Genomic DNA, 14,613 nt, shown 5'->3' on the forward strand with positions numbered 1-14,613 from the left:
GTGTGGGTACGAACCTGGAAAGGGACTCGGCAAAAACCTCCAGGGAATCACCAAGCCCATCAAGCTGAAAGAACATGGTATTACATTTGGTTTGGGGTATGAGTACACTTGGGAGGAGTTCAATCACTGGTCGCCACCATGGCGTGGTTCCTACTATCTACTGGAGCATCTGATACCTTGCCTGGAGCAGACTTTCCAGCCGGCAGACATCATATATGAGGAAGATGAAGCATTAGAAGCCATGAAGAATCTGTTCCTGGAGGACGATGATATGGACTGCTATGTTATTTTCGAGGAGGAAGGAGAGGAAGGCCCTTCTATACAAGCTGTGCACCGAGGAGAGCGCCTCAACAATTGGTCAATCAGAACCACCAGGGCCCGGAAAGCTTCAGGGTAGCAAGGCTAAACAAAAGCACCATGCATCATATTTTTACTAGCCGATTTTATTTCCGCATTATCTTTAATTTTGAAAAAAGAGCTCTATCTCCAAAACAAATATGAATTCAATCAAAGCATTTCAGTTTATTATATATCTCGCTCTTATTATTTTCTCTTTATCATTCACTTTATTTTATGCAGCATTACTATTACTTGCCTTGACGATGAACAAACGATTGTGACTTGCAACGAGACAACGCAACAAACGGATATGGATTCAGAAGAGGATGATATACCAGAAGAGGTCGTTAGAGAGGTTGAGAATTTTGAGAATAGGCCTAAGTCTAACTTGGACGAAACTGAGGTCGTTAATCTGGGAGATACAGAGAATGTCAAAAAAACGCGCATCAGTTTTCACCTGTCACCATCAGAAAAGAAAGTGTACACAGAGTTTTTAAAGGAATATGAGGACATATTCGCCTGGCCGTATGATGACATGACTGGTCTCAGTACATCCATTGTAGCTCACAAACTTCCAACAGATCCAACATGTCGCCGGTAAAGCAGAAGCTCAGGAAATTCAAACCCGACATGAGTTTGAAAATCAAAGAAGAGGTTACCAAGCAAGTCAAAGCCAAGGTTCTCAGGGTAGTAGAGTATCCGACGTGGTTAGCCAACATCGTGCCAGTTCCAAAAAAGGATGGAAAAGTTAGAGTCTGTGTCGACTACCGGGATCTTAACCGGGCCAGTCCCAAAGACGACTTCCCCTTACCAAACATACACATTCTAATTGACAACTGCGCCAAGCATGAGTTGCAGTCTTTTGTTGATTGTTTCGCTGGGTATCATCAGATATGGATGGATCAGGAAGATGCAGAGAAAATGGATTTCATCATGCCATGGGGAATGTACTGTTACAAAATGATGCCATTCGGTTTGAAGAATGCTGGTGCCACCTATATGAGAGTCATGACTACCATCTTTCATGACATGATACACATGGAGATCGAGGTATATGTGGATGACATCATCATCAAATCCAAGAGAGCCAGGGATCACATGGAAGACCTAAGAAAGTTCTTCAACAGACTGAGGAGGTACAATCTGAAACTGAATCCCGACAAGTGTGCATTCGGGGTTCCTGCTGGTAAATTATTGGGTTTCATCATGAGTCGTCGAGGAATAGAACTGGATCCGTCAAAGGTCAAGGCTATCCAAGAATTACCACCGCCAAAGAACAAGAAGGACGTGATGAGTTTCTTGGGGAGACTCAACTATATGAGCCGGTTCATAGCTCAGTCCACGATCATTTGTGAACCTATCTTCAAAATGTTGAAAAAGGACACTGCTACCAAATGGACTGATGATTGTCAGAAAGCTTTTGACAGAATTAAGAAATACCTGTCAACGCCACCAGTCTTGGTTCCGCCTGAGCCAAGAAGACCCCTATTGCTTTACCTTACGGTATTGGATGGAGCATTCGGTTGTGTTCTGGGACAACATGATGAAACATGGAGAAAAGAGCAAGCCATCTACTATCTCAGTAAGAAGTTCACACCGTACGAGGACCGGTATTCTCTTTTAAAACGCACTTGCTATGCTCTGACTTGGGTCGCGCAGAAGTTGAGGCATTACTTCTGTGCTTACACTACTTATCTCATATCCAGAATGGACCCTTTGAAGTATATCTTCCAGAAGCCCATGCCCACTGGCAAGCTCTCCAAGTGGCAAATCCTGCCAAGTGAATTCAACATTGTTTACGTGACCCAGAAAGTGATCAAAGGGCAAGCCGTGGTGGATCATCTCGCCGAGAATCCCGTGGACGGAGAATACAAGCCCCTAAAAATGTATTTTCCCGATGAAGAGGTATCTTTTCTAGGAGAAGATATTGCAGAATCCTATGATGGCTGGAGGTTGTTTTTCAATGGAGCTACAAATTTCAAAGGAGTTGGCATAGGAGCAATCTTAGTATCAGAAACCGGCCAGCACTACCCGGTATCCGCCAAGCTCAGGTTCTCTTGCACCAATAATATGGCCGAATATGAAACCTGCATCTTGGGGCTCAAAATGGTCATTGACATGAACGTTCAGGAGTTGCTAGTGATCGGGGATTCAGACTTGCTCATACATTCGGTTCGAGAAGAGTGGGAAACTAAAAACTCTAAGATACTTCCCTACTTGCATCACATACAGGAGTTGAGGAAAGGGTTCACAAAGACAGAATTTCAGCACGTCCCCAGGGTCTAGAACGAGTTTGCTGATGACTTAGTTACTTTATCGTCCATGATCCAGCATCCAGATACAAATTTCATTGATCCCATCCCAGTACAGATTCATGATCAGCCGGCTTATTGCGCCCACGTTGAGGAAGAAGAAGATGGAAAACCATGGTTCCATGATATCAGGGAGTATTTGACAACAGGGGAATACCCAGAACTTACCAACGCTACTCAGAAGCGCACACTTTGTAGGTTATCCAACAATTTCTTTCACAGTGGGGGAATCCTGTACAGGAGGACTCCCGATTTGGGATTACTAAGGTGTGTCGAAGCAAAGGAAGCATCCAGGCTATTGGACGAAGTGCATGCAGGGACCTATGGGCCGCACATGAATGGTTTTGTCTTAGAAAAAAAGATACTCCGGGCAGGGTATTTTTGGATGACTATGGAAACAAACTGTATTCGGTATGTTCACAGATGCTATCGCTGCCATATACATGCAGATATGATGAAGGTGCCTCCAAACGAGCTTACTGCAACAAGTTCACCATGGCCATTCGCCGCTTGGGGAATGGACGTTATCGGACTTATCGAGCCTACCACATCAAATGGGCACATGTTCATCTTAGTAGCAATCGACTATTTTACCAAATGGGTCGAAGCAGCATCATACAAGGCGGTCACTAAGAGGGTTGTGGCAGATTTCGTCCGCAACCGCATTGTTTGTCGGTTCGGAATTCCGGAATCAGTCATCACTGATAATGGTTCCAATCTCAATAGCGACTTGATGAAAGCAATGTGTGAAACATTCAAAATCAAACACAAGAACTCTACAGCCTATAGGCCTCAGATGAATGGAGTTGTGGAGGCCGCCAACAAGAATATAAAAAAGATACTAAGGAAGATGGTCGAAGGGCACAAACAATGGCATGAGAAATTATCATTCGCCTTATTGGGATATCGCACCACAGTCCGCACATTGACCGGAGCAACTCCCTACATGCTGGTTTATGGTATAGAGGCGGTCATCCCCGCCGAGGTAGAAATTCCCTCCTTAAGGATCATACAAGAAGCAGAGATGGATGATGCATAATGGGTAAAAGGTCGCTACGAACAGTTAGCCCTTATAGATGGGAAAAGGATGAATGCAATTTGCCACGGTCAGTTGTATCAGAACAGAATGTCCAGAGCCTTCAACAAAAAGGTTAAGCCAAGGAAGTTTACACCGGGCAGCTGGTATTGAAGAAAATCTTCCCACATCAAGATGAAGCCAAGGGGAAGTTCTCTCCCAATTGGCAGGGTCCGTACATGGTTCACCGGGTTCTAACCGGAGGAGCCCTTATTCTTGCAGAAATGGATGAAGAAGTCTGTCCGAAGCCAATTAATTCAGACGCAGTGAAACGATATTACTTGTAGCCACTTATAATTCCCTTAATGATATGATTTGAACTAAGCCTGAGCTGATTCCCGTTTAAGAAGGGATACGTAGGCAGCCCTATGGGTTCGGTCACAATTTAATAAAAATCCCATTTCCCCCCGCTATCGGAACTGGGGCAGAATTTTGAGGAGGACCCTTAAAATTCCAAAGTTGATGTTAGTCCATACATCGCCAGAAGCGCCAGCACAGTAAACTGGGGCAGAATTTTGAGGAGGACCCTCAAAATTCCGGAGCGAAAGAGTTTGCAATGTCTTGAACCACGTCGCAGTCATTGGTTCATCTAAAGAAAACTATTTTCGATTATATACTTACGTTATATTTGCTAAATCATGCATAACTATTATCCGAATTGCTGCTGTTTAGCGACGCTACCCCAATGATGCACAACATCAGGAGCCCGGGGAAGACGAACTAATCTTTTCCCCTTTACAGAACTCACGATTTTTCTTTGGATGCAGGCACTCAATTTGCAATATCATTAGATATATTTATGCACTCACACTTTCCCAGGAATGCAACTTCTCAGAATCATCACTTGCCCGCAATTGCTATCCGTACACAATCTCCCCAGCAGTCATATTGTCATAATCAGCTATCAGCTAAGAGGTCTTGCTACTAATTGTCCTTTTACATTCGCTGCATTACATAAGGCTACCTTTCTGCCTTTCGAGACTAAGCTCTGTCTCCATTTGCATTTTGCATAAGGCTACCTTATCTGCCTTCCGAGGTTAAGCTCTGTCTCCATCCGCATTTTGCATAAGGCTACTTTTCTGCCTTCCAAGATTAAGCTCTACCTCCATCTGCATTTTTGCATTGCATAAGGCTAACTTATCTGCCTTTCGAGACTAAGCATTGTCTCCATCCTGCATTTCTCTACATTGCATAAGGCTACCTTTTTGCCTTCTGAGGTTAAGCTCTACCTCCATCCTGCATAACTGAAATATCGCCACCTTATCTTTCTTGTATGGCTGAAATATCGCCACCTTTTATTTACGTCTTGCATCAGCTGAAAGATCGCCATCTTCTGCATTTCATGGGCTGAAAGGTCGCCAACCTATTCAAAGGCATCATAGTTCGGAGGCACCATCTACATGACCCAAGAACATCATTTCATGGCCTGAGAATTTTTATTTACAGTCTCCATAGCCCAGGACGTCATGGTCCGAGGACGTCATCCTAACCGTCCTAGGACAACATTCATGGTCCGATAGGAACTTGCATCACGTTTAAATTTTACGCACGATATACGCTCGTATTGCTTACTTGTAGGTACACCAGCTGGCAACGGCTGTCTCAGCAGGAGCGATCTCGCTCCGGTTCCCGCAGCCTATCGATTTTCAGAAACCTCTCTCAACATCGCGTTCGTCCGTTTCAAATCTCCATCGGCATATTCCGTCAATGGTCCCTGAACTATATATGGCCTGATTCCTGTAAGACCAGGGATATGTAGGAAGCTCAGGAACCAGAGCTCGGTCAAAACTCCTTTCAAAACATCACTTCCGGTCAAAATTGGCCATCTTATATTTACCCGACGACTCTTCCATCCTCCTCGGGTAAAGAGGGGAAGCTGTTGATACCCAATTTTTCCTTATGTATTTTTATACTCAAAATGCTTTTAAAATAACACATACATGTATACATAAGCATGCCCAAGTGTTTTGGTATTTTTCCAAAATTTTTAAAGAAATTAAAACTGATTTATTATCTGTTTTAGCAACGCAAAATCCAATAATTATTCCCAAAATTATCATTTTGGTGAATAATTTATTTTATTCGCATATTTACACCAAAATATGGTTAAGGTAATTTTTGCATATTTTTACAAATTTATTTGTTATTTTTAAATCTAAATTGCGCATAATTGCAATTATAGCCTACTTTAAGATAAATAGCATTTTATAATCATAAAATTGGTTCCAATATTTTTAAACTAATATTTATATGTTATTAATTAGTTCAGTGCTTTTAATTTGTTTTTAAAATCTCTTTTACTATTTTTTATAAAATAAAAGGGAAGAAATGGCTGTTTAACATTTATCCTCATTTATTTCAATTACAACCCCTTTTATATTTCATTTTTAACCACTAATTGACCCAATTTCAAACCCAATTTCAGACCATCCCAATTCCATTTAACCCGACCCTTAACCCATTTAAAACTACCCGACCCAAACCCCTTTTAATCCAGGCTGTTGATCGAACTGATCAACGTCCACGATTTCCCTTTTCCTTTTTTAATTCATCCACACCCCTAACCCTAACTCATTTCACCTAGCACTCCGCCTCTGAATACCCTTCTCTCCCTCAAACTCTCTCGAATATTCTCAAAACCCTAATCGCCTCCCACCGTCTTCAACCCCAAATCCACCGGAATCCATGGTTGTTCTGACCATGGACGACCTATACTCACCCCCTAATACTCTCACGTGCTTGATACCTAAAGTTTCAAGGCCAGACTCCAAAGGGTCTTCGCCCAGACCTTTGTCGATTCAAGGTTTCCATCCATCTCCGGCCTTGCTACGGCGTGTCTTAGCCTCCTGAGCCTGATTCCAACCTTATCGACTCCAGATCTGATCTTGTTTCTTCCAAGCCTTTCTCGTTTCTAGGGTTCTCAGAAACCCTAGCCTATTCGAGGTTCTTTTTCGTTTATTTGTATAGATATGTGCTTTATCTGTGCCATATTTGATGTTTTATGCGTTTTCCCAAAATTTCCTTTTCCAAATCTTTTGATTTCAAACTAGGGTTCCTGAGTCCATTTGTAATGTTTTGAGCAATAATCCCTTGATTAAAGGGAAGTCTTGTGTTAATTGATTCTGATTGTGATCATGCCCATATTTGTGTTAAAGCTATACTTGTTACCTTATTCTTTACTTGTTTTCAAAACTATAAATGCCATATTCTTCTCTTTAAAAAAAACAGAACACACACAGCGTAAGTCACTACTTCTTATCTTAAATACTTTTAGTTTCTTCTTAAAAGCATTTGAGTTTTTCTCTGAACTCATAAGCTAGAGTCCTCTTCTCTGATTGTGCTTTGGCTGCAAGTATTCTGCTTTTCTTCCTGCTTACTTATCTGCAACTGGTTTGGTTAGGGGTGTGCCAGTCTACCTTATGACTAGGTATGACCACCAGCCTACTTTGGCACTCCCTAACCCCTCTATTGCACTTGCATTCATTTTTAGAACATTAAGTTCTGCCCCCCTTTTGTCAGCCTTGCTTTGGGATCCATGAGCTCCCTTTGAACTTGGACACCTGAGGGCTGGCTCTTCCACACTGCACTATAACTCTTTCTGATTAATATTTTGGGTGTAAGCACTGCCTGAAGTTCTTGAAATTCCTTGGATCTCTGAAACACCCTAGATAAGAGAAGGCTTTGGAAATCTTGATCTCGGAAGTGGTTCATCCCAAATTGTTAGACATTAAGTCTGAATTAGGTTCCTCGGATGCAGCTGTTAGTTTTTGATGTACTTTTAATTTCAGTCTAATTCACTGGTTTGTAATTATTTGTATTAAACTCATGGGGATTTAGTAAAGAAGGTAGGGGGTTTACTTTTATGCACAAGGGTAGAAAGTATGCCTATAGGGGTGTTACTTCTGATTTCCGCAACTCCACACGTAGATATCATGCCTATAGACTCCTATATTTCTATGTAAATGCCATTAGGCAAACAGTTAGGCTTAATAATAAGTTGTACATAGATATCATGTTCATAGGACTCCTATTAAAGTTTGAAAGGTGTTAAAATCAGTAAAAACTTGTAGAAAGCATGCCTATAGAGAATCTTGGATATAAGTCGTCTCACTCGTTTAAAGCCATATCAGATTTCTGAAACTCGCAAACCTTTTCTGAAACTCGTCTTGTTTGCTAAAACTGGTAGTCTTCTGCATACCTTTTCTGAAAACTCGTTTCTTCCTGACAAAATTGGCAAACCCTTTTTCCTGTAATCAATCCGCATTCTGAAACCGATCTCTTTCCTGATAAATCTGATAAACCTTTTCAAAGTTGGTAAACGTTTTCTATAGTAAATCTGCACCTTTTCTGAACCTTATTTTTACTCTGTCAAAAACTGGCAACTCTTTTATTAGTTTATTTTCGAAATCAGTAGTTCTATTCAACACATAGACAAAAGGTTGATTAATTAATTGGATCAGTTTTAGGCAACTGCATTCGAGCAAACCTAATGCAGACTTCTTGTCTAAAAATATGGGCTGGACCAGTCCGCTTTTCGCTTTAATTAGTCCAGACCAAACCAGTACGTGCAAGACATGCTAAACTATATGCCCTTATTTGATTTAAGGAGGCTTACTCGAGCCCTATTTGCTTACATGTTTTCCCATATTTGTATTACGTGTTTTGAATGTCGCCTTAGTATTTTATCCTTTGAAACTCTCAAAAGGCCCCAAACTCTCTTTCCCTTTAGGATTAGTAGTCCCAAATGCCTTTGGGATTGATAGGATTGGGACGGGTACTAGCATGCAATAAGTAACGATACCATCCGCGCTTTAATACCTTAACGGGGTGGGAAGGGTAGAATATGAATATGATGACCGGTGCGCCAATATCACGTGCGACCCCTCTTTTGAGGAGTGATTGTTGGATATTACATTGAAGTTATCCATATTATCGGTAAACTTAGGAACCCCTTTCCCATTTACTTGTTAATTTTTTTAAGTTTTCTTTTTAAACTAATTTTCTAAACTCTCTACTTCTTCAACTCTTAAACCTGTTTGCAAAGCTATGTGAAGCCCTTTACTTTATTTTTCTACTTGTCTTCTTAAAGTCACAATTGTAGCATGGCCGGGAACCACACTAGTGGATCCTGAGGGGTGCCTAGCACCTTCCCCTCGGGATAATTTCTAGCCCTTACCCTAATCTCTGGTCTCTTCATCTAAAACCTCTCTTAAAGTGTCCTAATGCACTATAATTATTAGGTGACGACTCTTCAAAACTTCAAAACCCAATTCTCGAAAGGGAATAGAGTTGTCCTTCCCAATGTCGTACACCCGATTTCGACTCCAAAGGTAGAAAAAGGGGGCGTCGACAGGCGTTTTAAGGGTTTTTAATTATTTTGACTTGTTCAAATCATATAATATATTGATGTATGTTAACACATGATTTCAGAACTCAAATTAATTTTTTATTTATTTAATAAAAACGTGTTTCGACATAATTATAAAAATACTATGTTTTTCACTAGTCAAAAACGCAACTGTTCATAATTTTGTATATTAATCCAAAATTACAAAACTAATATCATACAAAACAGTCAAGTTTTTATTAATATAACACTGTGATTATGGACAAAACACAACTAAAATAGATTAATGGTATTAATTCACTGTTTATGTGTTACATCTCACATTTTTGTACGTTAAAATTTCGTTTTTAGTTAACCGACGTAGACTCGGAGATGATATCATCTTGACATTAATGTACTTATGCTATTTATAACAAGCGATAAATAGGAGTTATGAAGGATAAAAGAGTACACGGATTAAAGAAAATGAGTTTCGTTGAAAGTGGTCAATTTGAAATAAAATACGGGTCAAACGATAATATCAGATAATTATAAATTAGTACCATGCAAGGTACCATATGACCACGGTAGTGTAATATATAAAGTATATATGGAGTTTTTTAAAAAAATAAATAAAATTTTGAGTAATTTGAGATAATTTTTAAATTATGCGGGTACTAGATTAATTATTGGATAATAAAATATTACCCGGTTAACTAATAAGTGGATAAAAATTTAAATATCTCACCCCTACTCCCCACGTGGTAGTATGCCATCATCTAACATATGAATCATAGTCATAAATGTTGGCATAACTTGTAACGTATAAAGACACCAAAATGACTCATTAGAATGAGTCATTTTGAAATCAAGACTTGATTAACTTAAGTAAAAGAATCCTTTCTGATTCTTGGTAACTTTTAAAAAGACACATTGTCTTTAAGAACAAAAACGTTGACAGAATTGGAATCAGAATTTGTCCAAAATTTCAAAACCAAGCGAAGTTCGTCCAATTTCAAGGAAATCCAGTATAAATTTCGCAGAAGCAAATTCCTTCAAGTAATTCCAGGAATAGGTATGTTAAGTCCATCCCTTCTTTCTTTTGGCATGGTCCATATGATACTGAAGAAACGAGCAAATACACGGTTTTCATAAATTACTCTATTCATAGAAATAGTAGGGATGTCTATATTTTTGATTCCCCATGAAAATTATTATTATCTTCTGTTCATGGGTCTCAGAATAATACGCAGTTGGAAAAATTTATCTGGAAGAAATATTGAGATTATTACGTATTTTTCATGCATTTCATACATGTGCATTGACCCATGACCAGATGGCGTTATATCCACGTATATATGTAAATATATGTATATGAGATATGGGAAAAGGTTACGGCATTATATACGCACCACTACCTGATCAGTTGGTATATGTTGATGATGTTGCCCACAGTGGCCGAGATGATATGATGGGATGCCCTTAGTGGCTTGATGATATTATGTACATCCATACCTATGCATGGCACGACATTTATACACATGTGCTTGATATTATAAACGTTTCAAAATTTACAGAGTTATTCAGATTTAAAGGTATTTCTGTATTTCCTGTTTCATCTATGTCTTTTACGTACTTATTTTCATGCCTTACATACTCAGTACATTTTTCGTACTGACAACCTATTTCACGGGGCCTCCGTTTCATGCCCGCGGGTGCAAGTAGGCAAGTTGATAGTCCCCCTTCTTAGGATTCTTGATCAAGGAGAGTTGCGTGCTCCACTTGATCCGGAGCAGCTTTTTTTAGTATGATATGTTTATACACACACACACACAGATATATATATATATATATATATATATATATATATATATATATATATATATATATATATATGGGTATGATGTGGCTCAGTCCCGTCTTTGTACAGTTATGTTTCTACTAGAGGTCTGTAGATAGTATGTCTAGTTGGGTTATATGTGGCCTTGACGGCTTTCAGTTTTGGATATATAGTTGTCTATAGCAGCCTTGCCGGCTCGCCCACTGTATTCTGCCTGTATACGTGCATATGCCTTGATGGCAGGTTTCTTTCACGTATGGTATTTTCATAATGCAGTAGATGTTATTCAGGTTCATATCTTAGACACATGCTTAGAGGTGTTTGGCAGGTAGGACTCAGGCACCCGTCGCGATCCATCAGTTTGGGTCGTGATAAAAGTGGTATCAGAGCAGTTCTGTCCTAGGGTTGTCTACAGACCGTGTCTAGTTGAGTCTTTTTTATGGGTTTGTCATGCACCACACTTATAAACTGGAGGCTACAGGACATATAGGATGTTATCCTCTCTTCTTATCTTAGATCGTGCGATATAAGCATTCATGTTCCTAACAATATGTTATGTTTTCAGTGTTGCCTCCAAAGACTACAACCACTAGCACGGGTCAGAAGGCTACGAAAGTGTTAGCAAGAGAGATAAGTTATACTATAGATTCAGACCCATCGGAGATCATGGGTTCTATTGAGGAGGATCCATATGAGTCATCCGTTCGAGCTGTTTCGACTACTCCGGCAGTAGATGGGGTGAGAGGAGTTCCGACCTCACCAAGGCCCTTAGTTTCACAGCTCGTTGATCAAGGTATGAGGGGAGTAGTGCATGGATTGGCACATCCGGGATTCCCTCAAGCTCAAAACTTGTTAAGGTATTTGAGGACACCAGCTCTTCTGAGGTTCCGGATAGTCCACAGTCATGGGAGTCTGTCAATCAAGGTTTGTCGGTGTATGTTATGGGATACGCAAAGGAAGAAGATAGTAGTCAGGCCAAGAGGAGGAAGGTAACTAATAAGAACATGAAGATTCCGCTTCGAAGTGTGTCCGATCGAGGTTCTTATATAGGATGAGGCAAGGACCCTCTACTATAGACTTCCTCCAAGTGTCAGTTTTTGGTTGGTGAGTTCCACCTCTTCTTAGAATATTACCAAGTCAAGGTTTTAAATGTGTTAGGTTGTTTTATGAGAACGTAAGGAGCCCCACCCCGACTTGTATATATTATGGTTATGCCTACTTAGAGATTTTGCAGACATTATCCTATATATAGTTTTGTGTATGATATGTCTACGGCCTAATCGACCCCTATATATATAAACCTTTTTGTAAATTAGTTATACAAGTTATGTTTTAATATTGTTACTTATATATATAGACATGACCCAAAATGGCCCGTGATAGATTTGATAATGAATAAGGATAAGATACGTGGTGTTCGGTTGGGAAGGACTTGATATTATAAAGGTGTGGATTGATTGGCCTTTTGTTATGTTAACATCAAGTGTAGATCAAAGATGGTTTGATTTCAGCTTCCAGGAGAGCCTGTTTTAATGGAAAGGTAATACCGCATTGCCAAGAGGTAATTTTTTCTCATATCTTAAGGCAAGGAAGATGATCATAAAGGAATATATTTATCACTTAGTTCGGGTTTGGGATATGGAATTAGAATTACCAACCATTTAGTCCTTTCTTGTAGATAATGAGTTTCCCGATGAGCTTCTAGGTCTTTCGCCAGAGCGAGAAATTGAGTTTGTCATTGACCTACTACTACTAGATATTCATCCAATATCTATTCCCCTATAGAATGGCCCCTGAAGAGCTGAACGAGTTAAAGGAACAACTAGGGGGCTTGCTTGGAAAAAGGTTTTATCAGATCTAGTACGTCACCGTGGGGAGCACCTGTATTGTTTGTGAGAAAGGAGGATGATTCCTTACGAATGTGTACTAATTATAGGCAGTTGAATAAGGTGATGATCAAGAATAGGTACCTGCTCCCGAGGATTGAGGATTTATTGATCAGTTACAAGGTGCCAAGTGTTTTTCAAAGATAGACTTGAGGACCGGGTACCATCAGGTAAGGGTTAAAGAGGAAGATATTCCGAAGACAATATTCAGGACCGGATACGGGCACCTTTAGTTTCATGTTATGTCGTTCAGTTTGACCAATACCCCAGCAGTATTTATGGATTTGATGAACCGTGTTTTCAGGCTCTTTTTAAGATCTATTTGTAATTGTATTTATTGGCGATATATATTGGTATATTCTCGATCATAGGCTAAGCATGCAGATCACTTGCGTACTGTGCTCAGAGTTCTACAAAAAGGAAGTTATAACGACCCGATCGGTCATTTTGAGCTCCGATGCGTCATTCAGCAGTTTGAGGACATGATCAGCTTTATCTCAGGTATATTGACTTGTGTGTATGGTCAGAATTAAAATTTAGAAAGTTTGGAGTCAAATCTAAATGGAAATTCTCATTTTGAAAGCTTAAAATTGAAGAAATGAACTAGGATTGGAATTTTGAGTAAACGACCTCGGAATTGGGATCCGAAGGTTCCAGCAGGTTTGTATGATGATTTCGGACTTGGGCATATGCCAGGATCGGGTTTTGGATAACCCGGGAGCGTTTTGGCGCCTATTGTGGAAGATAGCATTTTAGAAGAAATTGCATCAATTTGGCTTAAAATGCATTTCAGTGTCACTGATGTCCGTTTGGAATTCTGAGACTGGGAGTAGCTCCGTATGGTGATTCTGGATTTGGGAGCGCGATCGGAAGTGAATTCGGAGGTCCGTAGGCCATTTTGGAGTTGTTTGGCTAAATATAGAAATTTGAAGGTTTTTGAGAACATTCGACCGGAAGTGGAAATTTTGATATCGGGGTCGGAATGCGATTCCGAAAGTGGGGGCAAATCCGTAATGTCGAATGTGACTTGTGTGCAAAATTTGAAGTCATTCCTGAATAATTTTGGTAAGGTTTGAGACAATTAGTCTCTTTTAAGGAAGCTTAAGCTGGAAAAGTCAACCGGATATTGACTTATGTGTTAGAGCACTCGAAATGCGAATTTTATGGTTCGGATAGCTTTGTTAGGTGATTTGGGACTTAGGAGTGTGTCCGAAATATTTTTGTGATGACTGGTGTAGAATTAAGCTTGAATCGGCAAAGTTAGTATTTTGGCGAATTTCGGTTGATAGGTAAGATTTTGATCCGAGGCTCGGAATGTAATTCTGAGAGTTGCTATAACTTTGTTATATCATTTTAGACTTGTCTGTAAAATTTGAGATCATTCGGACTAGTTTTGACGTGTTTCGATATCAGATGTGAAAATTAGAAGTTTCAAAGTTCATAGGCTTGAATTCGAGGTGAATTTAGTATTTTTGCATTGTTTTTGGTGATTCGAAGAAACAACTAAGTTTTTGTCATATTATGGGACTTGTTAGTATACTTTGTTGGGATCCCATGAGGCTCGGACAAATTTTGGAAGAGTTTATGGAAGATTTTTGTCGTTTTGAGCATAAATGTAATGATCTAAAGGTTCATTCTTAGTTCTAGAGATCGAAATTTGATTCTGAAACTTCCAAAATTTTATAATGAATTATAGGACTGATCTGGAAATTTTGGTCTAATTTCATCAAGTCGCGATTGGTTTTTGACGCGAAACATGAGTAATTGTTTAACGAGCGAAATGGATATCGCACTGGGCAAATGAGCTCCGAATTGAGTTTCGATTTAAGGGTTGT

The sequence above is a fragment of the Nicotiana sylvestris genome, chromosome 11 (assembly GCF_000393655.2).
Source record: "Nicotiana sylvestris chromosome 11, ASM39365v2, whole genome shotgun sequence".
NCBI lineage: Eukaryota > Viridiplantae > Streptophyta > Magnoliopsida > Solanales > Solanaceae > Nicotiana > Nicotiana sylvestris.